Here is a 16,262-nt window from a genome sequence, read left to right as displayed (position 1 = left end):
TATGGAAGCAGAAATCAGAAGTCATGAATGTTCTGAAGATCAAGCATATGTGAACGTCTCTACTGAAATATTCAGGGAAGTATTTTATTTATAAAATTCTTCTAGTATTAATTTCAGGGGGAGATTATTCATCTCAGGGGGAGATTGTTAATCTCAGGGGGAGACATATTCACATGCTTATGCTATAGCTGTGCAAATTGTCTTTAGCCGTCTGATCTTTCTGATCGCAAATTCATATCATTTATATATGTTTTTGTCATCATCAAAAAGGGGGAGATTGTTAGAACAAGATTTGTTCTGATCAATATTCTTAGTTTTGATGATAACAAGGATATGAATTTTGTATGAGATAATGTGGTACTCTAATACACTGCAATTTCCCTTTCAGGAAATATATAAAGAGTATGCACAAATCAGCGCTCAGAAGCTTTGACTCAGAAGGTTCAGCATGCAACATCAGAACATGGTCTGGCGAGACATCAGAAGATGGTCAAAGCAGAATCAGAACATGGGTCTATGGAAGTATCAGAAGAACTTGAGTTCAGAAGTAGAAGCACTGAAGCTCTCATGGTATCACGCTCAGAAGCACTTCAAGGTCAGAAGACAAGAAGATGCTTTGCACCAAGCTGTTTGACTATGATGATATTCAAACGTTGTATACAAAAACATCAGATCAGAAGCAAGTACAAGATGGCAGGCTACGCTGACTGACAAAAGGAACGTTAGAAGCTATTAAAGGCAACGTCAGTAGACACAGCGTAAACAAGGCTCGAGGTAGTTGACAAAAGTGTGAAACATTAAATGCAATGCTGTACGGAATACGCAAAGCATTAAATGCTCCCAACGGTCATCTTCTCAAGTGCCTATAAATATGAAGTTCTGATGAGAAGCAAGGTTACCAATTCTGAACGAACTTATTATGAAAAACTTGCTGAAACGTTGTTCAAATCAAAGCTCACAAACTTCATCTTCATCAAAGCTCACTACATTGCTGTTGTAATATATTAGTGAGATTAAGCTTAAACTTTAAGAGAAATATCATTGTTGTGATTAAAGCTTTTCAAAAGCATTGTAATACTCTTAGAATTGATTACATTAATTTGTAAGTAACTAGAGTGATCAAGTGTGATCAGGATACTCTAGGAAGTCTTAGCTTGTGTCTAAGCAGTTGTAACTAGAGTGATCACGTGGTGGTCAGGATACTCTAGAAAGTCTTAGCTTGTGTCTAAGCATTTGTTCCTAGAGTGATCAGGTTGTGATCAGGATACTCTAGAAGACTTAGTCGTGGGCTAAGTGGAAAACCATTGTAATCTGTTGAGATTAGTGGATTAAATCCTCAGGTGAGGTAAATCACTCCAAGGGGGTGAACTGGAGTAGTTTAGTTAACAACGAACCAGGATAAAAATAACTGTGCAAATTGTTTTTATCGTTCAAGTTTTTAGACTACACTTATTCAAACCCCCCCTTTCTAAGTGTTTTTCTATCCTTCACAAAGCAACAGCAATCGCAGAATCGTTTCTTCCAGCCATTTCAACTAGACACTGCAACAGAAACACAGTTAGATAACGAGATTTAACAATGCTCGATTTGTTAGCGACTCAACTACTTGGTCGGACGGACCAACCTGCTCTGATACCAATTGTAACACCCCACTTTCCCATATCGAAAATAAACGAATTATAAATACATAAATAATCAGAGTACTGCAAGTAGGATGTCACATCTTCGAACAATTCACAAAACATCACTGTATTTAATAGTTTTTCATTAAAAAAATAGAATTTCTAATACTGCAGCGGAATTCAAACAGCTTATTAGTTCTTTTGGCACCACGTCCCCAACAATAAATTATATCCACTAAACAGGTGGTCCAACAATGATGTCAAATTCAAGATACGTAACAATTTAACATTTAACTGAAAACAGAACAAAACATGGCGTATCCCAACATCCCCGTGTTACGTATCAGAGCGACTCCTAAGACTCGATCAGGTAACACTCGAAAATCCAAGCACTACTCTAGTACCTGGTTATCTGTACTCCCGAAGAAGCACAAACACAACAACAGAAAAGGGGTGAGAATTACATTCAATAAATATACGGTGAAATATCACATGGTTAAGGAGTAGTATCTACACCATGCATAAACACAAACATAAACCGATTCTCACACCATTATTCACACAACAATATTAATACATGACATTTACAATCAATCAGATGAATGAAAATGCAACTATCAACTCTACATGCATGTGGTACCAACAGAGCATAAGCCCTCAACAGTTTCCATTATCTTGGAGGCAATAACAAGGCATAAGCCTTCAACAATTGCCAATACATGCCAACAACAGAGCATAAGCCCTCAACGACATATGTTTACAATATGGACATCCAATCAACACAATTCAACAATACAACGCCTCATCCTTCAACTCATTTCCATTTAGGCTATCACCAACTCAACAACATGCAACTATAATTTCATTATCTTGTAATTACATTCACAACAATCAACATAAACTTATCACAATATTTTATGTCCAAAGTATAACTTTTACAATCTCTCTATGTTTACCTAAGTCCTACAATTTAAGGAACTCAGAAAGGTATTCGTCTTACTCAAGAATAAGAAGAAAATCACAAAAATGGAAGATTCTGCACACTAGCGTAACCATACGCGTACCGCTAAGCCCTACGCGTATACCCCCTTGCCCATACGCGTATCATACGCGTATCACCAGAATCAGATTTGCACTAAAACTCCTCCATACGCGTATCACCTTATAATACGCGTATGACCTCTCTTCCATACGCGTACCATTCGCATTCCTCCAGGAGGTTGTACTATACTGGGACAGGGCTACGTATCATACGCGTATAGCCCTTTGGGTGTGTCCCTCATACGCGTATGGACCCAACCCATACGCGTACCATACGCAAACTGACAGGAAAACTGTCTTTCCAAGTCTGCATTCGCACCAGTTCGTTCTCACTCGTTTTCATCACTTCCAGTCTGCGATTTCAGGTCCAAAACATCATATTTTCACCTATTAACTCACACCTTTCATCTAGATTCATTAACCTGTTATGCTACATAAATTTTAACATGATAACAACTCAATTCCTACTCATCAAATTGGACAATTTTACATTCAGATTCAGTTCCTCTGATGAACACAACAACAACTCAACCAACATTCAAAACCACACCATAATTCATCAATCCAAAACAGAATTTCGTCCATAATCATACAATACTCATTAGTCATGAAGAACAACATACAAGACAAATCAATTCACACATCAAAGAAGGGATCAAACATATCAGTTATGAAACCTAAGAGGGAAAGGAACCCTCACTACCCTCTCATGTTGTAATCACCATTTAAAGAACCCATTCTCCCCCTTACCTTAGGATTGAGCTTTGATCCTTCAACAATGGTGGAAATCTCCTTTCTCTCTTGCCCTAGCCTCTTTCTTTGTTTCTACGTTCTTCACAATTTTGCCAAAAGAAACTATTCCTTCTAATTTTCCTTATTTTTATTAATCTCTTACTAATCTTTAATTTGCTAATGGGCTTTCTACACACCCTCCCAATTACTAATCACTACTTGGCCCAAATAACTAATTAATCATTTTTACTACTTATATTTAATTATTAAACTAATACAATAATAATTAAAATATCAATTTAAGCACCAAATACACCAAATAACTACGTAATAAAATAAATATAAAAAATTGGGGCGTTACAATTAGTGCATTGCATATGTTTGTCTTGAATAAATTATTTTGCTATCACTCATTTTAAATTATGTCTTTACTTTGCATATGCTTTGTGATATTCAACTCCTTCTAAGCTGTAAGCCTTTTAAGGGAGGATGACAAAAATGATACCGCAACCTCATACAGTGTGCTTTTGAACAGACTATGCTGACGATGTACAAGCATTGTTTCAATTCCTAAATAGTGGAGATATAAGGATTTTAATCCCTCGTCAACCCCTTTGAGCCTAAGGTGTAGGAGTTTTCTTTCACGCGCAAATTGAAACCCTTTAATCATAACTTGGGGCAGGGTAGTTACTCAGTTAACTCAATTATACCAGCTGTTGTTTATACAAATAATGATGGGTTCCCGCAACTAGTAAGCCATGCAGTCAATATCCACCAAAAAGAAAAAGCTATTAAGTCAAAACCTATGAAGGAGACTTATTAAAAATCGAAACATCCCGCTGACTGTAACCTCAAAATAAATAGTTCAGGCAAAAGTTAGGGATAACAAAATCAATGTCAAAAAGAGGTCGCTGCGAATCTCCGACAAAAGAAAAAAAAAGAAGAAGAAGAAAATATTACAAGAAGTATGACTGCCTGTTCAAATAAACTGCTGCGCTTAAACCATCATCAAATGTCAATGTTACGACTTCAAAGCTCTGCTAAGGCGTAAACGCAAAATTAACTGAGCATAGGATCGAAGAACATCACGAAGATTGTGATGGGTACAAATAAATTTTGAACTGTTATCCTTTGTTTCTTAAAATCGTGAACCAAGCCACGTTACAACCCTTGAAAGTCCTAACTGAAGCATGGATAGTTCGAAAGCATACTGTCACCAAAAGGGTATCCTGACTCCTTAAGATTTGCCATAAATGTTGAGTTGATATCCTGTTTTTACAAACATCACGTTTTTATAAATATTACGTTTTTACATCTTCTGTTTTAATGCTTTCAAAAAAATCAAGACAAACATATGCATTGCATCTCATGAATTCATTATTAAACATATTCTGCTACATAATTTCAAGTGTTAGCATCAGAAAGAATCTGCACAGGGTATGACTAATGACTAAAAGTCATCCCGACAGACGAAACCACCTCGATAACAACATCTCTTATAACTGACTTAGTTGATTAGAAGTCAATGAATACAAGGGGCATGACATGCTTTGACCAGTCAATCTGGGGCAATCAGGCCAAGATTCAGAGAATCTCTCAGAAGCATCAACAATCAGGGGCATACACCCAAGTGGGTCCGAAGCTACTTCCCGGTCAGTCAGGGGCATCATACTAAGTACTAGGGGCATGTCACCCATAGTACACATCTCATAAGGTCCTCGCGAGGTGAATCTCTTCAAAGTCCCTAATAGCTGGGGCAAAGCTATGCAGGGCATGTTCAACACTTCGATCAATACTCATTGGTGTTTTCCAATCAATACGAGTCTAGGAATGGTAAGTGCTATAATCACTGGGGGCAACGTTCAAGACATCCATATCTTCCCACAAAGCCGGTTTCACAGGATCATATCCCCACAGAGTAATCATTAAGAAAATACCTTCAAATATTCTCGTCCCAACAAAGACTTAGTTCCTTAACAGAGTTTTACATCTTCGACACTGCCGATTCCCCGACTCTTTTCTCTTCTCCAAACAAAGTTATTCATCTCTCTTATCCCCAGTCAGGGTACATCAAGATCAATCATTCAAATGGCTCTCATACCCAAGCAGAATCCAAAAATCCCCAGCTAAGTATCCTCGGGTTCTGTATTCTCCACAATAGTCAATGACTTATTTTCCCCGCCAGACGCTGCTACAATCTTCTATCATTATTAGCAAACATTTTGCATTCATACATCATACGCCTCATGGCACACACATAACATATATACGCCTCATGACATATGCATACCATCTCATTCATTTCAAAAATAAACATTACAATACATGCATCACGATGTTGCATAAAATTAATACTGCTTTTTCAGTCTATTCCTACAAACCAAATGAATAGTATCTTCTAGATATAGTGTAGAGATAATCAAGTCAACGATTTAATTTTGGCGCTCATTCAAGACAGAGATTTAGTTCTAACACTTAATTTTGGATATCTTCCAAAGATAGTTTAGAGATAATCAAGACCAGAATTTAATTCTGACACTTAATTTTGGATATCTTCCAAAGATAGTTCAGAGATAATCAAGACCAAGATTTAATTCTGATACTTATTTTTGGATATCTTCCAAAGATAGTTCAGAGATAATCAAGACCAAGATTTAATTATAACACTTAATTTTGGATATATTCCAAAGATAGTTCAGAGATAATCAAGACCAAGATTTAGTTCTGATACTTAGTTCCGGGTATTCTCTAGAGATAGTTCAGAGATAATCAAGATAGAGATTTAATTCTGATACTTAGTTCTGGGTATTCTCCAGAGATAGTTCAGAGATAATCAAGACAGAGATTTAATTCTGATACTTAGTTTCGGGTATTCTCCGTGAATAGTTCAGAGATAATCAAGAGACTTAGATCTAATTCTGTCACTACGAACAGTGCTGGTATGATCGACCTCCAACAAATACTTCTCAATACAAAGGATTCAGTCTAACGTATGACTCATCCTAAGATGCAACCTGCCGCACGGTGCATTCTAACAACTATCAACACAGAGGATCCGGTCTAACGCACGACTCATCCTTCAGCCTAACGCACGACTTTCCAAACATCTACTGACGCAATTGGATTCAGTCTAACGCACGACCCATCCTCCAGCCTAACGCACGGCTTTCCAGACATCTACCGATGCAATTGGATTCGGTCTAACGCACGACCCATACTTCAGCCTAACACACGGCTTTCTAGACATCTACCGATGCAATTGGATTTGGTCTAACGCACGACCCATCCTCCATCCTGACGCACGACTTTCCAGACATCTACCAATGCAATTGGATTCGGTCTAACGCACGACCCATCCTTCACCCTAACGCACGACTTTCCAGACATTTATCAAATGCAAATTAGATTCGGTCTAACGTACAACCCATCCTTCAGCCTAACACACGGTTTTCCAAACATCTAACAGTGCAAACTGGACCCAGTCTAACGTACGACTCGTCCTAAAAAGTATAGCCTAACGTACGACTTACTTTGACGCTTACCAATACGATGGATTCATTCCAACGTACTCCTCCTCCTAAGTATATCCTTTAGAAACAGTCTAACGTACAACGTATTCTGACCCTCAAGTCTATCAAGCCAGATGGCATCTTTAAGCCCATCTTATACATCTTTCTAGCAACATCGGATGGCATCTTCAAGCCCATCCCCGATAACTTTCTATCAAATCCAGATGACATCTCTAAGTCCACCTCCATAAAAAGTCCCTGCATCAGCAAGGGCAAATTTCTTGGTATTCTAGTGTTCAATCCTCTTCTACCTTCAGATTCCGACAGGAACACAAGCCAATCTACATCCTCAGGTTTAAGAAGATTGAACAGGGGCAACTGTCATACCCCAAAATTTGCCCACCATATTCAAATATTCAAATAATTTCAAAATTGGGTTTTTTATAAAATTTTGAGGTCATTCACATTGACGTCTTGAATTTTATAAATATTCGATTCAAAGTCTATTTTAAAATATAATAGTTTACTCTTAAATTATTTATATTTTAATAAATAGAAAATGTCCGTCTATGCTTCATACCTTTTTAACTGGCTTTTTAATTCAAATAAATAACTTAGCACAATTGGTAAGAAGGTAAGGCTTGTGGGTACAAGGTCCAGGGTTAGAATCTCACTTCTAACATTTTTTCCATCTTTTTATTTTGTTACTAACTTTATTTTTTATTATTTATTTATCGCAAAATTGTCTTTTTTATTAATTAAATTGAATTTTCGTTTTTTTATTTTAATCAATTTTCAAAAATATTAATTCTCCATTTAAATCTTGATTTCATGTTTTTTTAGTCAAAAAAAATCCAAAATACAAAAAATATTTAAATTAATTTTAATCCATTTTTATTTTAGGATAGTTTCTATTAAATTGATCAAAATAATTATAATTTGAAGATCAAATCAAATTTGATTTCAAATTTTAATTATTATTGATAATTGTCATCAAATTATAATTTTATTCTATTTTTAGTTTACCTAATTTCTTCACTACAAAAAGAGGACTTCGGGAACCCTTATTTCCCTCTCCATTTACAAAAACTCTTCTAATGCTAACCTATTCTCACTCTCACAACTAACACATATGCATCAAGTAGACCAACACCACTTTGTTCAATTATTTTGCAGGAAATTCAATGAAAAGAAGGAGCACAATGTCGGTGTTTTCCCCGATCTCGCAACTATCCATTACCACCTTTCAAAAGCACAAACCTGCAGATTTTTAATTTAACCTTCAGCCACTCTCTATCATAACTCGTCACTAATCATTGTTTTGAGGAAGGGAAAAAATAAGAACAAGCAATTGGGAGGATGAAAACCGTTACAGCGTCGCTGCAAAACCGGCATGGTTTCTGCTATGAGGATTCACCAATCGAATTCAAACAAAAATATTCCAGAGACAAATTCACAACACAATTTGAAGCCAAGGCAATTCTGCGATTTCAAATCGGATCGAATATTTTCAAGCAACATCGTAACTTCACGACCTGTGCTTCAACAAGCATCCGAACACAACGATATCGCAACGAAAGGAAATTACACACAGAAATCAGCTTTCAACCTTTTCAGTACATGTTCAATCCAACAACGAAGCCACCGTCAACCACAGCTTCCTCAAACGCCCGCAAATCCATAACCGCAACAACAACGCGCGTCATTGCAAGAGCACCACGCGATTCGTACCAGGCCTTCAATTCAGCTCCGATTTAAATTCACAACAAGACGCATCGGATTCTTCACGTACACCACCACTACACCGATTCTGCAACTCACCAAACAAACTTCATCCAACGATCGAAGCTGAAACAAGATCAGTACCGATTCATCACACGCAACGGCGAGTTCCAGACGAATTGAATAGCACATGGTGGTTGTGTTAATCCAAGACAAACAGAAGAAAGTGAACAGTTCGATACATAGGATGTAGCGCCACCGTTAGTCCTCCTTAGGATGCCGCCAACCACCAGATTGGGGTAATTTTTGATTCCCTTTCATCAAATTCTTGTTGCCAATTTGTTGCTTGTATTGTGCTGATTATAAATCCCATCCAATTGATTGATTATGTGTCCATATGCCATTCAATTTAGTGCTGAGATGTTAGGTTTTCTGTGTGAGTTGAATATTGCACCCTATCTTTGGTTTTATTTTTTGAATAATAGTTTTCTTTAATGGTTTCCTTTTTCTTTTAATTGACATAAAAATATAAAGATATTTTGTGTTAGATTTAGACTTTATTTTCGCATATTAAAATATAAAATTGTGTTTCTTAATTTTAATTTTTTTTAGATTTTTCTTTTGTTAATTATGATTAATTGTTAATATTTCTTTATTATTATTCACGCGTCATCTTATTTATATTCGTACTACCATTTTCTTGTTTTTGCGAGGTACTGCCATCGTGAGCATTGGACTGTTTTGTAGACATTCATAGCTTGTGCACATTCTTGCATCCAGGGTTAACCAGATTGATTAAAGCTCAAACTTTGTGGTAACCCTAAACTTATCATCTATTTAATTATTTCTTTTATTGTGGTTTGCCCACAAGCCCTTTTGCCTAATTATGTAACTGCTCCGAGGTTGTAATAGTAATTAGGGTTTAATTTTGCTGTTTTATTTTTCTGCTATGGTTAGTAATCCTAGGGAATGCAAGCCTGCTAAATAACTTAGATCGCTAATTACAAGATAAAATAACTGAACTGAACCACATGATTGTGCCACACACACCTTTTATGGTAACCCCTTTTTTTTGGTGCCTGTTGCCTGTTGCCTTTCCAGTGCAGGATAGTCAAGTCCCTCGAATACGAGGACACCTCAGCAATGTTGCCCTCAGTTCATTCTTGTCACAAAAGATCATAAGTCCCAATGATGCTGCCTTCGATTCGGTTATATGATCTCGTCCCTCGAGGTTGCCTACGATGATGTGATAGTCCCTTTCGATTATTGCTGAGGTGTCCTCTTGGTTGCCTAATAATTATGACTATTATGATCCTTCCCTTAGACTACCTTCCCCCCTATGGTAGGGACAGTCTTATGGCGAACGATAATTGTGACAACCCTTCAACCTCCAAATAAAATGACTTCCTACCCTCTTATGGTATGGATAGCCCTGAAAGGATAAAAGAACTCTTTTACAATGTCAAGGTAATTTTCCCCTAATTGCTTTGCTCTCGCTTAAATCTTTTTCTTACACTTTTTCATAAACCTTCAAAAAGGCTACGCTCATTTACAAGCTAAAGTCCTTATTTCCTCTTCTACACATTTCTAAACTTTTGGTTACAAAAGAGAAAAGCAATTAAGAGCCCATGGAAAACCATGGATACAAAGGGTGCCTTACACCTTCCCTTTGTATAAATTACCCCACCCCCCGAACTCAAAATTTCTTTTAAAAGTTTTTTCCTGTTCTTTTAGCCTTTCTATTAATTTGGATAAAATAAAAGTCGGTGGCGACTCTTGCTTACCGCGACATTTCAATAAAGTCAGTTCACCGTATTATACCTCCATTGAGTCCTATTTATAGGATTCTTTCCATTGTAGTTAGGGGAAACAACATACCCTTTCGACCCCCATCCTTCTCCGGGACTTTCACCTCTATTTCGTGATCAAGTATCTTTCACTTTGGCCTTTCCCCCTTTTTGATTCACTGGTTTCACCCGCTTCTCTTGAGGGGTGTCTGATGGAGGACGAAAGGTATTCGGTCGAGGCTGTTGGAACTGCCTCTTGTATTCCTCATTGCGTCGAGGGACCCCTTTCTTATCGAACACAAACCTTGGAATGGATAATTTCTATCTTTCAAAATTATTCCTTCTCACATCCTCATATTCCTCAGTGGCCTTCTCATCATCCACAGCATTACATTTTGGGCACAACTTGGCCTTCGATTCTCTTACTCCACATTCTCCAGAAAGTCATCCAAATCCTTATCAGCTTGAGGATAAACAGCTTGTAGCCCTTCTTTGTCCAAACCATTGTTAGTTCCATGTTTTTATGGTTGGCATTAATTTTGCTAAAACATGGTGTAATACGGTGGGAGAACTGACTTTTAAAATGTGCGGATAGCAAGAATCGCCACCGAATTTTATTTTATCCAATTAGAAAGGGCAAAAAGAATAGAAAAGACCTTTGAAAGATTTTGAGTTCAGGGGGTAGGCTATACAAAGGGAAGGTGTAAGCACCCTTTGTATCCATGGGCTCTTAATTACTTAGCTCACTTTGATTTACTTTGAATTGTTTGAAAGCGCGGTGTGTGTTTAAAAAAACATTTTGAAAAGAGCTTTAACTTTGTAATGATCTTCGTACAAATGTATACAAAGTGTAGTCTTTAAAAATAGTTTTGAAAAGGAGGTGTGAAAAGCATTTTGTTTGAATCAATTGTGATCAAGCAGTTAAGAGCTACCTACCCTAAGTTTAATGTCTTTCTTTTTCTTTAAGTCTTTCGTTAAGGAAAGAGACTATCCACACCATTAGTTAGTGGGAAGTCCTTTCAATGGATGTATTCGGGACATCGAGGGTCATCGTATAGTCATAGGGCTATCCATACCATAAAGAGGGTACGAAGTCTATGCATTAAATGAGAATAGTCATAGAGGCAACAAGTAGGGATACCTTAGCAATCGAAGGGACTATCATCAGTTATCGAGGGACAAGATCATTTATATCGTAGGCAACTCGAAGGGACTATGATCTTTATGATGATTTTTGAATAGAAGGCAACAGGCTAAGGTATCCCTACATTCGAGGGACTTGACTATTTAATTGAAAAGGTGAGTGTGTGAGCAAAAAGTGATTGATTAATTTAATCCTGAAAATTAGGGTTATTCTAGGTTGATTTTAGTCTTGCCATACAATCCTATTAATTTCTAACAGTTATATCAGTAGAAATTAAACCTAAAACTATTACAAGGCTTTGAGGCTGTTACGTAATAGAAATTGTGCGAAAAATAATTCTAATTATTATTACATCCTCTAAACAGATACAAAAATAAGACAGGATAAACTCAAGGAAATCGAGAAGTAAAGATGAAGGAGGAGAGAATAAAAAATAAAAATAAAAGGGTTAAAGAAAAAACCTAAATTGCAAATCCTAAATTAAAACAATTAATAATTGGTTAGAAACCTAATTAATTAAGTTTAGTAAAAAAACCTAGTGGGTAAAAACCTAAAAACAGTTAATGGATAACACCTACCTAACACACGCCTTAGGGTTTCTAGGATTTTCTATGATTTTTGAAGTTAAGGCTAAACCTAATTGTACACCTAAAATTAATTAATTATTGGTTAGAAACCTAATTAATTAAGTCAGCGAAAAACCTAATTCTGACTAAATTAAACCTAATTATTTAATTACTAAATTATTAAATTAATTAACCTAATTAAAATTATAAACCTAATTATTTAACCTAAAATTAATTGATTATTATTAAGTTAATTAACCTAATTTAAATTATTAAAGAAAAACCTAAATTAAAATTATAAAATAAAAACCTAAATTAAATCTAAATTAAAACCTAAATAAAAAAATAAGTGTAGTAAAAAAAAGAAAACAAAAAGAAAAAAAGGTTTATATGAATAAAAATAATTTTTTTTGGAAAACCTGGCGCGTGATCCTATGTGACACGTTTCTGTTGGACCTTGTTGCACCTTCGTATCCAGGAACGTTAGATCTAGTGAGAGGATGATCAGACGGTTGGAGGTGTTAGAACATGAAATGATTCTGATCAATATTTCTAGTTTTGATGATAACATTATATATTAATTTTGTATAAGACAATGTGGTACTCTAATTATTTATGTTTTCCATTTCAGGAAAAGACAAAAAGAGTATGCACAAAATCATCATTCAGAAGCTCTGACCCAGAAGATCTGGATGGCCTCATCAGAACATTGTTTGGAAGACATCAGAAGATGGTCTTAAGGAAATCAGAACATGGTCTTGAAGGCATCAGAAGATGGCAGTCAGAAGCAAGGATTTGAAGATCTGATGGTATCACGCTACAAAGAACTTCTAAAGTCTGATGACTGAAGTTGCATCTACACCAAGGCTGAGGACTGTGATATTCAAACATCTTTCTAATAGTCTAAGTCCAGAAGCAAGTACAAGATGAAAAGGCTACAACGTCAAATCTGTCTGATTGACAAAAGGAACTTTAGAAGCTACAAAAGGCAAAGTCAGCAAAAGCAGTTGAAGCATGGCTCGAGGTAGTTGACAAAAGAGTGAAATATTAAATGCAGCAGTGTACTATTCACGCAAAGAATTTAATGCTACCCAACAGTCACATTTCTCATTGCCTATATAAGAGAAGTTCTGATGCTGAAGCAGCTAACATCGCTCGCTCTAAGTACTATTACGCTGCCAAAGCGCTATCACACAAAAACAGAAAAGAACTTCATCTTTAACCTCACAACCTATAATATCTTAGTGAGTGTTAGAACTTAATCTTGAGAGAAAAATCACTTGGTGATTATAGCTTATTAAGAAGCACTTTTAATCTCTTGTAACATTGTTTACTTTTGTAAAAGGAAATTTCTAGAGTGATCAAGTTGTGATCAGTATACTCTAGAAGACTTAGAAGTTGTCTAAGTGGAGAACCATTATAATCAAGGCTGATTAGTGGATTAAATCCTCAGTTGAGGTAAATCACTCTGTAAGGGGTGGACTGGAGTAGTTTGGTTAACAACGAACCAGGATAAATATATCTGTGTGATTAATTTTTATCTGTCATTTTTAGAAACAACCCTTATTCAATCCCCCCTTTCTAAGTGTTTTTCACTCCTTCAAGAGGAACAAGGGTGCGTCGTACATGCGTAAGCGAGAAGCACCAGATCATTAAGGAAACACACGCGCTAACATTTTTGAATCCAGCCAATAACGAAGCGCCACGGCATCGTCTCCCAACTTGCGCCCGTTGCCTTTGCCTCTACCTACGGACAAACCGTCGCCAAAGCCCTTTACCTACGGATTTGTCCGTAGCTACAACACCTTCAAATAAAAAACAACAAAATACACACAAGAAATTTGACATAGGATCATGGATCGATTGTATTCAATCCCATGAACACGATGGTGGTCTCGGTTTCCTCCAATTTTGTCTAAATCGCAAAACCCTAAATTAAAGCTTTGAAACCTAACAATGGTGAATTCGTGTAACTTCATTCAAACTCCACCAAACTATCTAGAAGGCTTGCAAATGTGATTAGAAACACAAATATGCAATCAAAACACATGTATGATGCATAAATTATACGAGTCCATTCTAAATAGAAAGTGACAAACCGTGACGAACTGGGTGCGATTCTGAGTGCTTTAGCCTTGGGGAATGATTGGAACTCCTTCAGTGATGTCTCACGAATGTATTTGGATCCTCAAAACGCCTTGAATCAAGCCCTAACTCAAAAAACCAGTTTGACTTTCTTGTAGTTTTTTAAAGAATGGTTAGCGTTCTTGGAGGCCAGAAATCCGTCTCTTGAGCATCTGAATCAATTGTGTACTTATAGAGGAATGAATTAGGGTAACAATTTTGGACTGAATCTCTTTGAATCCATGATTGGGAAATTGATTGGAATATGGCTTGAAAACCTTCTAAATTTGGCCAAATATGATCTCAATCTTTGCAAACTTGAGGAGCGTGAAATTCAATCAAATATATTGCCTAATTGGTGATTGAATCTGAGTGGAATGCTCTCTCAAATCAAATCTTTGCTTACTATCTTAATTATTTGATTTATATTGTTTTAAATGAATGAAATTCAATGTAAAATCAAATAATCATCACAAATTAGTGGCTTGGGATTTGATCGCTTTGATGAGTTGAGGAACAAGATTGGATCAAAAAAGATTGAGCCCTTTTGCAAGAAAATCCATGTTGGCCCTTATTTGATTCATGTGTTTCTTCAAAAATTTGTCAACTTCAACAAGTCATAACTCCTTCAATATTTATCATATAAAGGTGTTATAGGACTTTTTGGAAAGTCCAAGACGTCCTCTACAAGCCCCTTTGGAACCTTTTTTACAGTTGAAGATTTCATGTTGATGATATTGGCTTTGACAAAAACTGCTTTTGGTTGACTTCCAAAGTGACACGTAATGTTTTGGCTTATATCTCCCAAATGAAGCATTTTTGGCCTTGCTCTATGAGAGACAAAGTTGTAGAGAATTGAATTTAATTCAAAATGAGCTTTGGAGTATGACAGCTGCCCCTGTTCAATCTTAAACCTGAGGATGCAGATTGACTTGTTTGCCTATTGTAATCCGAAGGTGGAAGAGGATTGAACACTAATACCCTGAAATTTGTACTTGTTAATGTGGGAAATAATGCTTGGAAATGGGCTTACAGATGCCATCTAGGTGTTGATATAATGTTGTCAGGGATGGGCTTAGAGATGCCATCTGGTTTTTGATAATATGAAAGTTAGAATGAGTCGTACGTTAGCCTATATCTGAACTTGGTGTGTTGAGGGGTGTTTGTCAGAGATGGGCTTGCAGATGCCATCTAACAGGGAATGTCAAAATTGGTCGTGCACTAGACCGTGTCTGAAGACCCTTCATACCCTTCTTCATTACCTTGCCACTAAAAATTGTTAGAACAAGATTTGTTCTGATCAATTATCTTAGTTTTGATGATAACAATAATATGAATTTTGCTTAAGATAATATGGTACTCTAATCCAATGCAATTTCCTTTTCAGGAAATATATAAAGAGTATGCATAATTCAGCGCTCAGAAGCTTTGTCTCAAGGGTTCAGCATGCAACATCAGAACATGGTCTGGCAAGACATCAGAAGATGGTCGAAGCAGAATCAGAACATGGGTCTATGGTAACATCAGAACATGGTCTGGCAAGACATCAGAAGATGTTCTATCCACTCTCTATCCAAATGTCAAGAAAACAAAAAGCGTCAAGGATTTGAGAGATGTCTACAAAATCTGGACAAAGATCATTCTTGGGTGTTTCTACCATAGGAAAGGAACACATGCCTCGGATTTCATCAGTAATGAGCAAAGGTATATTCTTTATTGCATTGCCACTAGGAAGAAGGTTGATGCGATCTACATCATCTTCAACCATTTGTGGAAAGCAGTAAAGGATTCCAGAAACGCTTTCAGAGAAAAAGGTGGAACAATCATTCCTTTTGGAAGGATTATTTCAAATCTTCTGGTGCATTCAAAGATTGTTGAAAGCTTGGAATCTGAAGGTATTGTGAAAGACCTTGCTGTCACATCTGGGGCTTGTCTGAATGCATTCACTTTGAAGAAGATGAAAGTAATTAAGACTATCAGTAAGACTCCTCAACCTCTTACTGATACAAGAATCA

Source organism: Vicia villosa, linkage group LG5, assembly GCF_029867415.1.
Source record: "Vicia villosa cultivar HV-30 ecotype Madison, WI linkage group LG5, Vvil1.0, whole genome shotgun sequence".
Lineage (NCBI taxonomy): Eukaryota > Viridiplantae > Streptophyta > Magnoliopsida > Fabales > Fabaceae > Vicia > Vicia villosa.
Note: the sequence above shows the minus strand (reverse complement) of the source record.